The sequence below is a fragment of the Ovis aries genome, chromosome 3 (assembly GCF_016772045.2).
Source record: "Ovis aries strain OAR_USU_Benz2616 breed Rambouillet chromosome 3, ARS-UI_Ramb_v3.0, whole genome shotgun sequence".
In the NCBI taxonomy this organism is placed as follows: domain Eukaryota; kingdom Metazoa; phylum Chordata; class Mammalia; order Artiodactyla; family Bovidae; genus Ovis; species Ovis aries.
In genome coordinates, this window is record NC_056056.1 from 213,418,722 (window position 1) to 213,432,539 (window position 13,818).

The window sequence follows — 13,818 nt, forward strand, 5'->3', positions numbered from 1 at the left end:
TAGGCTTTGGGGGATGAAGGATGGGTGGGTGTGGTAAGCAAGTCAAATTTGTTTCCATCAAGCCTATTTTTAGAGTCACAATATGCATAGTTATCGATTAAAACAAATACTGACTCTTAATACGTGGGTAGTACTTCCCTGGTGGCTCAGGTGGTAAAGCGTCTGTCTACAATGCAGGAGACCCAGGTTCGATCCCTGGGTCAGGAAGATCCCCTGGAGAAGGAAATGGCAATCCACTCCAGTACTACTGCCTGGAAAATCCCATGGACAGAGGAGCCTGGTAGGCTACAGTCCATGGGGTGGCAAAGAGTCGGACACGACTGAGTGACTTCACTTCACTTCACTTTGCTACTACAGGATCTTAAGTGATAACTGAGATCTATTAAGATGCATATTTCCTTACCTGGTTTTACTAGGCAGGTGATGTACCTTAGTTTTACTTCTCTTTTGGCTTGATCAGAAAATGTTGTTACTGCTGGACTTTACAGAATTTACATTGCTTTTTTTAGGGAGAGTTTGTTTTTGTTTTAAAGAAACATAGCTTAGTTGCTCTAATAAAACATAATTATACACTGCGATTCAAGAATGATTCATTTACTTCAAGCACTTTTCTGCCCATGCTGCTTCTAAATACAGAGTTCACTCAATATATTGATAAGATTGTTTCCAGATCTGCCTGAAAGGATAAGTCAAATCATAAATTTTGATGAAACTCCAAAATACTTAGTGTGTACTTTTTTCTGGCTTTTAAGCAAGTTAAGGCTCAGGTCTGATCATGAGTATATGATACCAATGTTTTATGAAAAGTTTTTTGATGGTGTAGAAATTTGTTCTGGTTCTGTAATTAAGAAACCATAACTTATTCTTTGTTCTTAACTAATTGAACTGTTATTCCCATTTTGAATAGTGAGGATTTTTCTTACCTTTTTAAATTTGTGCCACATTCGTTGGTTTTTAGGAATCTGTCCTACTAACTTTTAGTCTCAGAAACTAAATTTCAGAGAATAGTCTTCTGAGTCTTTTTGCTTTTAAATTCTCAGAGCCACTGATTTGTTGGAGTATGGGCAAAATTCAGGTAGCTCAAGGGTAGCTGCTGTGCAAATTAAAGAATGATTGATGACTTGTTTGAAGTAATCCTTTGTCCCTTCTCAACAGGACAGAATAATAATTAAAGACAGGATAATTTTGGCTAGGTAAGAGTTAATTTAAAATATATGTAGATTTATTGTTTTAAGAAGTAACCTTTGTACAGGAGAAAGAATTATATTTAGGTTGATTTTTTAAAAAATATAGTTCTTTGTCTTAAGGGCTTAAATGGTTTCCATTTTTCTTAACTTTTTTCAGACCTTTAGTATCACAATTGTTTGTAGTGTAAGAACTTGCAAAGAGAGATTGTTTTTGTGTAAAACAAACTGGGAATCTATTGTTGCCTGGTGACTGAGTTCATTTCTTGACATTCAGATTTTAGTGCAAGATCCTGGTCATTTAAAGTCATCTTGGTTAATCCCTGTGGAAACATTCAACTAAAACTGGACTCTCATTTTCAGAAATCAGCTTGATTTCAGAAATCAAGTGTGTTATTTGTGTTTCCTGATAAGTTAGTATTTTAGATAAAGCTGTAAAAGCGGCAAGAATGGTTATGTTCAAATTGTAGTTTCTGAAAATGTTCATATACTGTGAAAAATTCACAATAATTGGTTACCAGGTTTTGCTATGCCAGTTCTGTATATTTACTTATTGTTCTCATTTTGTATTTTGTTTAGTCCTGTATTAAAAATCAAGTGTGCAGGATTAGGTGAGACTTAGCATGACCTGCACTTGGATTTGGAAAAGGCACTTTTTTTCTGCAGTATAGCACAGTGATTAAGAACTAAAATGCCTGACTTTCCATTCAAATCCTGGCTCAGCTAATGATTGTGTAACCTTGAGTAAACTTCTGTGTGTGTTCCTTACCTGTAAAGTGAAATGTAATGAGTGCCTATTTTACAGAGTTGTTGTGATGATTAAGTGAATTAGTATATATAAAAAACTTTGACCAAGCGTGGCACATATATATTAACTGTGAGGATGCAGCATCTTTTTTTTAGGCTACCTTTTTGAGGGTACTGATGAAAATCTTGATTTGTTTACATTTATACTGGAATAAAGTACAGCAAAACTCCATACTGTTGCTACCATTCTTACAGGAGAAATGTTGGAATTGAACATGGCATCATCAGTGTTTTCACATCCTTTAGCTTTACCTGTCCTCTGCCTAACTTCCTCTTGTTAATTTCATAACTTGTTGCTCCCAAATGGCAGTCTTTCTGAATGACTAGTTTCCAGAATTTGCTGAGATCTCTGCTCTTGGGATCATTCTTTCTTCACATTGATTAAAAATCATTTATATTCTTTGTCTATTCCATTAGTCTTTGAGCTCTTTGAAGACATAAGTAGATCCTCCATCTACTTTGGTAAGTATTAAATTTTTTCTGTTATTAAGTCAGAAATAGTTGTAGATATCAGGTTTTTTTCATCCATATTGCTTGCCTTTCACTGGTCCACAGTAGATTCTCTAATCTTGTATTTTGAGATTTCACTCTGGTATAATACAACACATGTAGCAGAAACCAGCTCTGAGGCAGATAACTTGGATTCTGTGTTGCCCAATTATCTGACCCTGAGTAAGGAACGTAACTCTGTAAGACTGATTTATTAGTAACATGTCTTATTGACTTCACAGAATTGCTGAGGAGCAACTGAAATACTATGTGAAGGTAGTTTGGAAAATGTAAAGTATGATACTTCAAAGAAAAATCCATTTCGAAGGCTATTAATTATCACTTGTTACAGATTAATTATTTTAAACTTCGTAGTTAGTTGGGTTTTAGGAGCATTTTGTTCAGTTTAAGGGTTTTATTAAATCTTAAGTTGAGTTTAAGGGTTTTATTAAATCTTAAGACAGCTTTTGGACTGAAGAGCAGCTTTTGGACTGAAAAGAAATTGCCAGAAGCTTTTTCTTAAGAGTGTTTTTGTTTGGAAGAGGATTATGCCTTTGACAACTGGCAGGCTTAATTTTGTGTGTGGCTCTAAAAAGATTGGTTATTGATATGTTCTTCAGGAGAGAAGAAACTTTAGTATTTGCTTGGTTTTGTAGTTGACTTCATTGTAGACTATCTCTACCTTAATTTGTATTAATTTAGCTTTTCGAGTGGGCTTTCATAAAGAATTTATTTAGTTTTTGATGTTCTGACTTGAGTCTTGGCATTGTAAGATTGACATATTAAATGTGCTGTGCTAAGTTAATGTGCTTAATGATTTTTAGAAAAGAATCGCCAGATAAGCTTTGTCTTCACAGCAAATATAGTTTTCCCTGAAATTTAAGAAATATTAAGAAATTAGGATTTTAAGACTGATTTAAGAAAATGTTTGGAAATCTGCTTGGTATAATCATATTCAGGTTAGTTAAGAAAGCCCGCTGTTTTTGTAGATGCCTTTTGAGCTGCTAGGTTGCAGTTTCTTAGACCCAGATGATCTGTGTTTTTGGTCATTGTGTACCTGGTGAATGGTGTTGAGTTAATCGGGCACTAATATATAAACCAAACAGTGAGAAGTGAAGTGAAGTAGTGAAGCACAGCATTACTGTTGTGCACATTGTCTCCATTAGTTAATAGAAGTAAGCATGTTGTTTGAGGTAATGATAGGATTCTCTTCATGGCTAATGGTTTTGAGCCAGACACCATGATGTGCAGTCACCCTCCATATCTGTGGGTTCTGCATTCACAGATTCAGCTAATTGTAGATGGAAAATATACTGGAAGAGAGAAATACCAGAAAGCTCCAAAAAGCAAAAGTTGAGTTTTCTGTACTTGTAGCAACGGTGTGTATTGCATTGTGTTTACAACTATTTATATAGCATTTACATTGTGTTAGGTATTATAAGTGCTCTGAGATGATTTAAAGTATACGGAATATATATGTAGATTAAATGCAAGTAATGCACCATTTTATAGATGGGACTTGTGGATCCGTGGATTTTGTTATCCATGGGTGGTGGCTGGGGAGCGTCCCTGGAACCAGCCCCCTGAGGACCTTGAGGGGTGACTGTATTCATCTCTGTGGATTTTCTCTCTGCTTGGATTGGTCGCTCATCCTGTGTTGTGGTAGACTTAGGAAATGCAACATAACATCTCTTTAACATGCTAAAGACTTCGTAGACATTATTGTATTTACATGCTCTTTGAACTGTCCACACACCCTTCCCACACAAATACTCAGCTGTAGGCAGTGGAGAGAATTTGAAGCAGAGAAGTAGATTTGCTTAAAATTAACTGTGGAGAATTATTTAAGGAGTACGAATATGTAGAGTTTAGTTTTATGTTTGAGTGTGAGATTTCTAGGGCCGGAACTAAGACAATAGAGGAGTGCAGTTTAAATATTTAGTAGAGAAAATGAGCAGGGTTTATTGATGAAGTGGAATTTGGAGGAAAAATGAAGCACAGGCGAGAGGATGGGAATAGAAAATGGTACTGTCAACTGAGGGAGGGAATAGGAAAGAGTGGAGGGTTGGCCTTTGAGGGGAAGGGCTGTGGAGATGCATTCAGTTACATAATAAGTGTGAGGTGCTTGTGATACCTCCAGGAGGAAGTTCAACCAGGCCACTGGATACATTCCTGAAGCTCAAAAGAATGGGTCTGAGGTAGAAATAGAGGCTGTCTGTATTAGTCATAGCTGGAATAATGGAAGTAAATGCAGTTATCTAAGGAAAGGATATATATGAAGAGAAACAGAGGAAAAGACAGGGAAGAATAATGGGCCTAGGGCAGAGTAGCAATAATTAAAGGGTGGGCAAAGGAAAAAGGAGCCCAGGGAGACTAAACAAAACAGCAGGAGAGCAGAACAGAGAGAAGAAAATTTCCAGGAAGGAATATAGCAGAGAAGTCCAGTTAGCATAGTAGCAGTTGTGGAGAGTGGATGTTAGGAAATGTAGGAAAAAAATTGTGGAGATAAGTATAGGCTGTTGAAATTGTTTACTGATTTTGGCTATTAAGTCATTCACAATATTCTGAATGGTACCTAAATGAGAGGGGAGGTTGCATAAGGGGGTGCGCACATAAGTATCTCTTAAGTCTCCAATAATGTCCAATAAAGTTCTTTATCCATAAAGCCTTATGTGGCTATTTAAATTTCAGTTCAGTCACTCAGTTGTGTCCGACTCTTTGTGACCCCCTGAACCACAGCACACCAGGCCTCCCTGTCCATCACCAACTCCCAGGGTTTACCCAAACTCATGTTCACTGAGTTGGTGATGTCGTCCCCTTCTCCTCCTTCCCTCAATCTTTCCCAGCATCAGGGTCTTTTCAAATGAGTCAGCTCTTTGCATCAGGTTGCCAAAGCATTGGAGTTTCAGCTTCAACATTAAATTTAAACTAATTAAAATGAAACAAAACCTTTAAACTTAATTCTTCAGTTTTACTGGCCATATTTCACGTGATCAAAGCCATGTGTGGCTACCATATTGGATGGCACATATAGAACATTTCTATCATGGCAGAAAAAGTTGTGGGTTAAGTTGTGCTTTAAAAAGCAAAATAGTTTTATTGAGATACAATTCACAGCACAAAGAATATACAGTGTGATGCTTTTATAATTGAAGTTATACATTTAAAAAGCTGTATTCTATTAATAAAATAGTATTTCCTTTTTTGGAAAAGATATACAGAGGATATTACCACAAATTCACATGCTCATGCAGAATTAACAATAACTAATGTTATGTCATATTCGCTCTAGATATTTGATGATCTTACAGTTTGAGAAAAGTGGAAGATTTGCAGTGAGTTTAAAGAGTGGCTGAGGAAGAAGGGCATGGCAACCCACTCCAGTATTCTTGCCTGGGAAAATCCCAGAGGAACCTGGTAGGGCATGGTCCATGGGGTTGCAAAGAGTTGGGCATGAATGAAGTGACTGAGCACTCATGCCCAAGGGAGGTTAAGAAGTAGAGACGATAAGAGTAGGCCATTTCTTTAGACAAGTTTGAACAAATATGGGGCAAGAAAGATTGGGTAAGTAGGAGGTATGATCTTGGAGAACATGGATAGATGAGGAGGGAAAGGTCTTTAAAAGTTAAAACATTGAAATATAATAATTTGTCTGCTTTCTCTGCCTCAGATAAGAGTCTGTTCTAAGCCAGTTACTGTTTTGGTTTTGGTTATTCTTCATGGATAGTTAAGTCAATCCAAAATAGTTTTTCATACTTCATATGTTGTTTGTCGACTAGTTTCTATAATACTCAATTGTTGGGTGTGATGTACTGATTCTTAAAACAGCTTGTTTCTCTCCATAGTTAGTCTCTGGCATTAATGCTGCATTTGCGTGTTCATCTGGTGATACAGACTTTATTATGGGGCATCTCTGAAATGACTGTCTTTGTGTGTCACTTGAGGAAGCAGATTTCACATGAAACTATTACAAGAAGGATTTTTAATTATTACACTATTTCTAGAATGTGGTTGAAACGGACATATCTACAACAAAAAGCCTAAATAACTTCTTTAAGCCCTTGTCTTTTTGAAGAAGTGTTCTTTGCTAATTAAATTAATCTGGCAAAGTATTAATAATTACCAATTCTTACCTAATAGGATTTTTTTGGTGACAAGCATAGTCTTTTTGCCCATAGTATATTATTTGTAATTCTCAGAGGAACAGTACAACGCAGATTTTTAAACATTTTATATTTGAGGAAACAAACGCAGGTTTAATAACATGTTTAAGATCACATGGCATCTGAGTCCTTGTTTTTTTTCCACTGCAAAATATTTCAGTTAGACTAGGAAGAAGTTTGAGTTATAGTGGAATTGAATTTTTTTGTTCTGTTTAGCAATTACAGTTTGTTATTGAGCAACTTACACCTTTTATACTTTCAGTTCATGAAGTAAATCTCCATTTCAGTAGCCGTTTAACCAGTTTACGTTTGTAGATGCTATAAGGAGGGAGATGGTGTGTTTATTAACTTCTTGGTGTATCCCAAGTTTTTAGATATTACTTACATTGTTATGATATAGAGCATCTGTTTATTTTTTATTATTTTTGTTTATTTTTAATTTTTTGATGGCTCCCTGCGATATGCTGGATTCTAGTTTTCTAACCTCGTATCAAACCCACAGCCTTTGCAGTGGAAGTGTTGAGTCTTAAGCACTGCATCACTAGAGAAGTCCCTTGAACGTCTGTTTTAGACTTCAATCTTTGAGAAGGGATATTATTTTTAGTGGCACTGTGTATCACATTTCCACCTAATAGAGACAGATTGATGGTTACAGTGCTGGTATGTCCTTAGCCGTGCAGTCATGTCCAGCTCGTAGTCAAGAATACTGGAGTGGATTGCCATTTCCTTCTCTAGGGGATCTTTTCGACCCAGGGATTGAACCCAAATCTCTTGCTTGGTAGGTGGGTTCTTTACCACTGAGCCACCTGGGAAACCCCTATAGTGTTGGTAAGATCTGTCTGTCTGTTGAAAGTCATGAGTTCACTTTCATACCTCCAGTTCTAGAGTTCTTTCTAGCTTTCCCCTTTTCCATTTATATACACACCCTACTTCTGAGAGTGACAAACTTGCTTCTTGTTATCCTAAATGTATGTATGAATTGGCATAACCTAGAAATACACATGTGGTCTTTGTTCCTGATTCCTAATGGAGCTCCTAAAAGCCTTGAAAGTTCCAGAAGGATGGGAGTATCTTTTGTTCTAATGAGGTGACTCTTGACTGACTGGCTCAGAGATAGCTTCAGGGTAGGTGCTGGTCACCAGGAAGACCATGCCATGATTAGAGGGTTGGAGCTTTCAGCCCTTCTCCCACCCCCAACTTCTGGGAGTGGAGGAGGAGAGGAGCTGGAGATGGAGATACTCATCAATGGCCAGTGATTTACTCAACCATGCCTAAGTAGTAAAACCTCCACAAAACCCCCTGATTAACAGAGTTTAGAGAGCTTCTGGGTTCACAACCACTTCCAGGTGCCCAGGAGGGTGGTACAATGTAGAGGGAGGGCATGGAAGCTGTATGACCCTCCTCAGAGGCAATACCTTGCCCTGTGTATCTCTTCTGTTTGGTGGTTCCACTCTGGCAAGTTCTCAAACCTGAGAAAGGGGTCATGGAAACCCTGGATTTATTGGTTGGTCAGAAGTGTAGGTGACAACCTGAGACTTGCAGCTAGTGTCTGAAGTGAAGGCAGTGTTGTGCGACTTAGCATTTGCGGGGGTCCCTGCTGACTCCAGGTGGTTGGTTAGTGTCAGAAATGAATTGAATCAGTAGGACACCCATTTGGTGACCAAAGAGCTAAAACATTTGTTGGTGGTGTGAAAAACACTGTACAGTTAGTGTCAGAGAGTTGAGAATAAAAGAGTTCAAGATAGCCAGTCTCTTAGCTCCTCTGGGTTGAGGTCCCTTAGGCACCCTTCTCACTCCAGCAAGGCTATTTGAAAATTAATTCACTTTCTGTCCTTCTATATTCTCTCTGCTGCTGCTTTTGGGGATATGGTACTGCTTTTTTTGTTTTTTAAAGCCTACAGTAAAACAGGTGACATAAATTGCCATGAATTTGCTTTGTAATTTAGAAGAATATTGCAGTAATCCAGGAGAATTTTTCCTTCACCCACATTCATAATCATTTCCTATAAATACAGATAATGTCTGTATTTAATTTCTACTAGGAATTAATTACATTAATTCCTATTAGGTTGGTGCAAAAGTCATTGCAGTTTCAGACATGAATTTTAAATCATTATAACTGGGCTCAAACACATCTTTATTAATCTAAATAGGAAACATTACAGTTAGCACGTTTTTGCCAGTGAGAAGTTTATTCCTGTAGCGTAAAAACAAAACAAGACCAGGAGCTGACTGTGGCTCAAATCATGAACTCCTTATTGCCAAATTCAGACTTAAATTGAAGAAAGTGGGGGAAACCACTAGGCCATTCAGGTATGACCTAAATCAAATCCCTTATGATTATACAATGGAAGTGAGAAATAGATCTAAGGGACTAGATCTGATAGAGTGCCTGATGAACTATGAACGGAGGTTCGTGACGTTGTACAGGAGACAGGGATCAAGACCATCCCCAGGAAGAAGAAATGCAAAAAACCGAAATGGCTGTCTGAGGGGACCTTATAAATAGCTGTGAAAAGAAGTGAAAAGCAAAGGAGAAAAGGAAAGATACCCATTTGAATGCAGAGTTCCAGAGAATAGTAAGGAGAGATAAGAAAGCCTTCCTCGGCGATCAATGCAAAGAAACAGAGGAAAATAATACAATGGGAAAGACTAGAGATCTCTTCAAGAAAATCAGAGATACCAAGGGAACATTTCATGCAAAGATGGGCTCAATAAAGGACAGAAATGGTATGGACCTAATAGAAGCAGAAGATAGTAAGAAGAGGTGGCAAGAATACACAGAAGAACTATACAAAAAAGATCTTCACGACCTAGATAATCACGATAGTGTGATCACTCACCTAGAGCCAGACATCCTGGAATGTGAACTCAAGTGGGCCTTAGGAAGCATCACTACAAAGCTAGTGGAGGTGATGGAATTCCAGTTGAGCCGTTTCAAAGCCTAAAAGATGATGCTGTGAAAGTGCTGCAGTCAATATGCCAGCAAATTTGGAAAACTCAGCAGTGGCCAGAGGACTGGAAAAGGTCAGTTTTCATTCCAGTCCCAAAGAAAGGCAATGCCAAAGAATGCTCAAACTACTGCGCAGTTGCACTCATCTCACACTCTAATAAAGTAATGTTCCAAGCTAGGCGTCAGCAATACATGAACTGTGAACTTGCAGAGGTTCAAGCTGGTTTTAGAAAAGGCAGAGGAACCAGAGATCAAATTGCCAACATCCATTGGATCATCAAAAAAGCAAGAGAGTTCCAGAAAAACACCTATTTCTGCTTTATTGACTATGCCAAAGCCTTTGACTGTGTGGATCACACGAAACTGGAAAATTCTGAAAGAGATAGGAATACCAGACCACCTGACCTGCCTCTTGAGAAACCTGTATGCAGGTCAGGAAGCAACAGTTAGAACTGGACATGGAACAACAGACTGGTTCCAAATAGGAAAAGGAGTACGTCATGGCTGTATATTGTCACCCTGCTTATTTAACTTCTCTGCAGAGTACATCATGAGAAATGCTGGGCTGGAGGAAACATAAGCTGGACTCAAGATTGCAGGGAGAAATATCAATAATCTCAGATATGCAGATGACACCACCCTTATGGCAGAAAGCGAAGAAGAACTAAAGAGCCTCTTGATGAACGTGAAAGAGGAGAGTGAAAAAGTTGGCTTAAAGCTCAACATATAGAAAACTAAGATCATGGCATCTGGTCCCATCACTTCATGGCAAATAGATGGGGAAACAGTGGCAGACTTTAATTTTGGGGGCTCCAAAATCACTGCAGATGGTGATTGCAGCCATGAAGTTAAAAGATGCTTACTCCTTGGAAGGAAAGTTATGACCAACCTAGACAGCATATTCAAAAGCAGAGACATTACTTTGCCAGCAAACGTCCATCTAGCCAAGGCTATGGTTTTTCCAGTAGTCATGTATGGATGCGAGAGTTGGACTATAAAGAAAGCTGAGCACCAAAAAAGTGATGCTTTTGAACTGTGGTGTTGGAGAAGACTCTTGAGAGTCCCTTGGTCTGCAAGGAGATCATTGGGAGGACTGATGTTGCAGCTGAAACTCCAATACTTTGGCCACCTGATGCGAAGAGCTGACTCGTTGGAAAAGACCCTGATGCTAGGAAAGATTGAGGGCAGGAGGAGAAGGGGATGACAGAGGATGAGATGGCTGGATGGCATCACCGACTCAATGGACATAAGTTTGGGTAAACTCCAGGAGTTGGTGGTGGACAGGGAGGCCTGGTGTGCTGCAGTTCATGGGGTCACACAGAGTCGGACACGACTGAGTGACTGAACTAAACTGTAGTGTAAAAATCCAGGCTTCAGGATTCAGCTAATTCTTGGAAAGCATTTTTTGCCTCCTGCTGGTTGTGGAAGCGTTTTCCCTGAAGAAAGTTGTTGAGATGTTTGAAGAAGTGGTAGTTGGTTAGCAAGAGGTCAGGTTAATATGGTGGATGGTAGCCCAGGTGATTCAACTTTTGAAGTGTTGGTTGTGCCATGTGTGGTTGGTGGTGTTGTGGAGAAGAATTAGGCCTTTTCTGTTGACCAGTGTTGGCTGTAGGTGTTGCAGTTTTTGGTGCATCTCATTCATTTCCTGAGCATATGTCTCAGATGTTGTGGTTTCACCAGGAATCAGAAAGCTGTAGTGGATCAGTTGGGCAGCAGACCACCAAACAGTGACCACGACCTTTTTTTGGTGCACATTTGGCTTTGGGAAGTGGTTGGAGCTTCTTCGTCCAGCCACTGAGCTGTTCATCATCGATTGTCGTATACAATCCACTTTTTGTCGCGTGTCACAATCCAATCAAGAAATGGTTCATTGTTGTGTAGAATAAGAGAAGATGACACTTCAGAATGCTGACTTCATTTTCTGGTCAGCTCAGGAGGCACCCACTTACCAAGCTTTTTCATCTTTCCAATTTACTTCAAATGCCGAATGACCATAGAATGGGCTGAGTTCTTGGGCATCTGCTCTTGTGAGAGGATCAGCTTCAATGACAGCTCTTAATTGGTCGTTGTCAACTTCCCATGGCCAGCCACTGTGCTTCTCATCTTCAAGACTCTAGTTTCCTTTGCAAAACTTCTTAAACCACCACTGTACCGCACCTTTGTTAGCAGTTCCTGGGCCAAATGTGTTCTTGATGTGAGTTGTCTCTGCTGCTTTATGACCTGTTTTGAACTTGAGTAAGAAAATTGCTCGAATCGCTTTTTGTTTAACATCATTTCCATAGTCTAAAATAAACGGCAAGTTAAAAGTCTGTAGCAAAAAAAAGAGAGAGAAATGTGCATTAAAATAATGTATATAGCCGCATTTATTTAAGAATGTATTCCAATATCAAGTGGCAAATTTCAACAGTGCAAAAAATGGTGATTACGTTTGCACCAACTTAATATTTAGTGTTTTTTTCAATCTTTTTCAGATGAAAATTTATCATCCAAATTAATATATTCTGAGTATAAAAAAGAGGTTCCCTGGTGGCTGTATATAAAAAAAGACTCATTGGATTTTGAAGACTTTATATTTTTTTTAAAGTTAAAATATTCCAATTTTAAAAAGTGATTACATATTAAAATGATAATGTTTGGGTATACTGAGGAAATAAATATTACTTTTTTATTTTTAAAATATGGCTACATGAAAATTTAAAATGGAAAAATTGCAGCATAGTTCACATTATATTTCTCTTGGCTACCACTGACCTAGGCTGTTCTGTTAAAATGTTGTAAGAGAGCTGATGCTGCAGTAAATTAAGTTTACTGCTTCCTTTTTAAAAAAATATCTTAGCACCTTCCTTTTTGTGGTTTCTTTCATTAGCGCCCTTTGCAAAGCATAATTCTTTTGCTCTTGCTGAACACAGAAATTTGGGGTTTTAATGTCTTTTCTTTTTGGCTTGTGGTGCTTTTAATATCTGATTATTATGAAAATTGGCATCTTAGTTCATTAAAATTTTATCTTGTCTTTTGTTATTTACCAACATGTCTATATCAGAAATACTTCTTGTGATCTTACTCTGAGTACTTTATTTAGTTGTTGCAAGGAGAATGTTAGAAGTCAGTTTTTCAGCAAATACCTTGAAATATTTTCTGTAAATATTTTATTTCAAATAAAATGCGTGTTTGGATGTATATTGAATGTGTAAACTTGCTGCTTTATTTATATTCTTTGATAATTGATAGGCACTGTGGTTTCTTAAAGTTGTTGGCTAATTTAGTGTCCATATTCCTAGTTTAATGATATTGATAAATAGGTTGCATTGATTTATTGGTATCTTTTGCTTATAAAAAGAGACATTATTTATGGTTCAACAACTTATTTGCATTAAGTTTCTCCAAAATACTTAATGTTTTGACTAACTGTTCCCATACAGTAAAGAAGGTTGAAAAGATTAGTGAAGATGTAGCTACTTGCTTTAATAAAGTTGTAAAATATTTGAGATAGCAAGACAAAGCTTTTCAAACTCTGTATGGTAGTTTAATGACCATGAAAACCAGTTTTCCTTTTTGTATAAGGACGTTTTGGAAGTCACTTTTTAGAGCTACCTGTTAATTTGATTTGGCTCAGTTATCTGAATTATAAGCTTCACTGATTTCCACCATAGATTTTACAACCTTCCTTAAATCACAGACAAAAAAAAGGCTTACAAGAAAGTTTTATAAAAGTAATACATTCTCATAAAAATCGTAAATTAGAGGGCAAAGAGGAAATATAAATTACCTGGAATGTGTCACTTCATCTACTGATAAGCATTGTTAGGATTTCTAACAGTCTAATTTCTGTGTGTTTGATTTTTGTTTTTATAGCGGTGATCATATTTGTATGGTCCTACAGTTTGCTAGTTTCATTGCATAGCAGAAAGGTTTTCCTTAAACTTTTGAGGTTTGTAGATCAACCAGCAAATTCTGTTCATAGTCATAATTGGTGTGTGTGTTAATGTCGCTGTTAATATACTGTTAAGGTCACATAATTTTCCTGATTTATATAGAAAAGAGCATTTCTTATGTTAAAAATTTGAAATTTTAGATTAAAAACTACTAAATATTTAGATAAACATATTATTTGTGCACTGTTACAATTGTTTTTGATACTTTTTAACCACTGTATCTGCGGTAATGACATCAGTTTTGGAACTCATATTTTAATCGTAAGTTAGCATGTAAAACACTTGAATTC

General features: G+C 37.4%; 1 protein-coding gene and 1 non-coding gene across 44 annotated transcripts in view; both read left to right on the forward strand.

Annotated features, from left to right (window-relative positions):
• The window catches only part of WNK1 (WNK lysine deficient protein kinase 1), a 128,784-nt gene that overhangs the window by 4,072 nt on the left and 110,894 nt on the right, over positions 1–13,818 (forward strand). The window lies entirely within an intron of this gene.
• On the forward strand, positions 136–208 carry TRNAC-ACA (transfer RNA cysteine (anticodon ACA)). Its single transcript has one exon. It is a non-coding gene; the product is annotated as a tRNA-Cys (tRNA).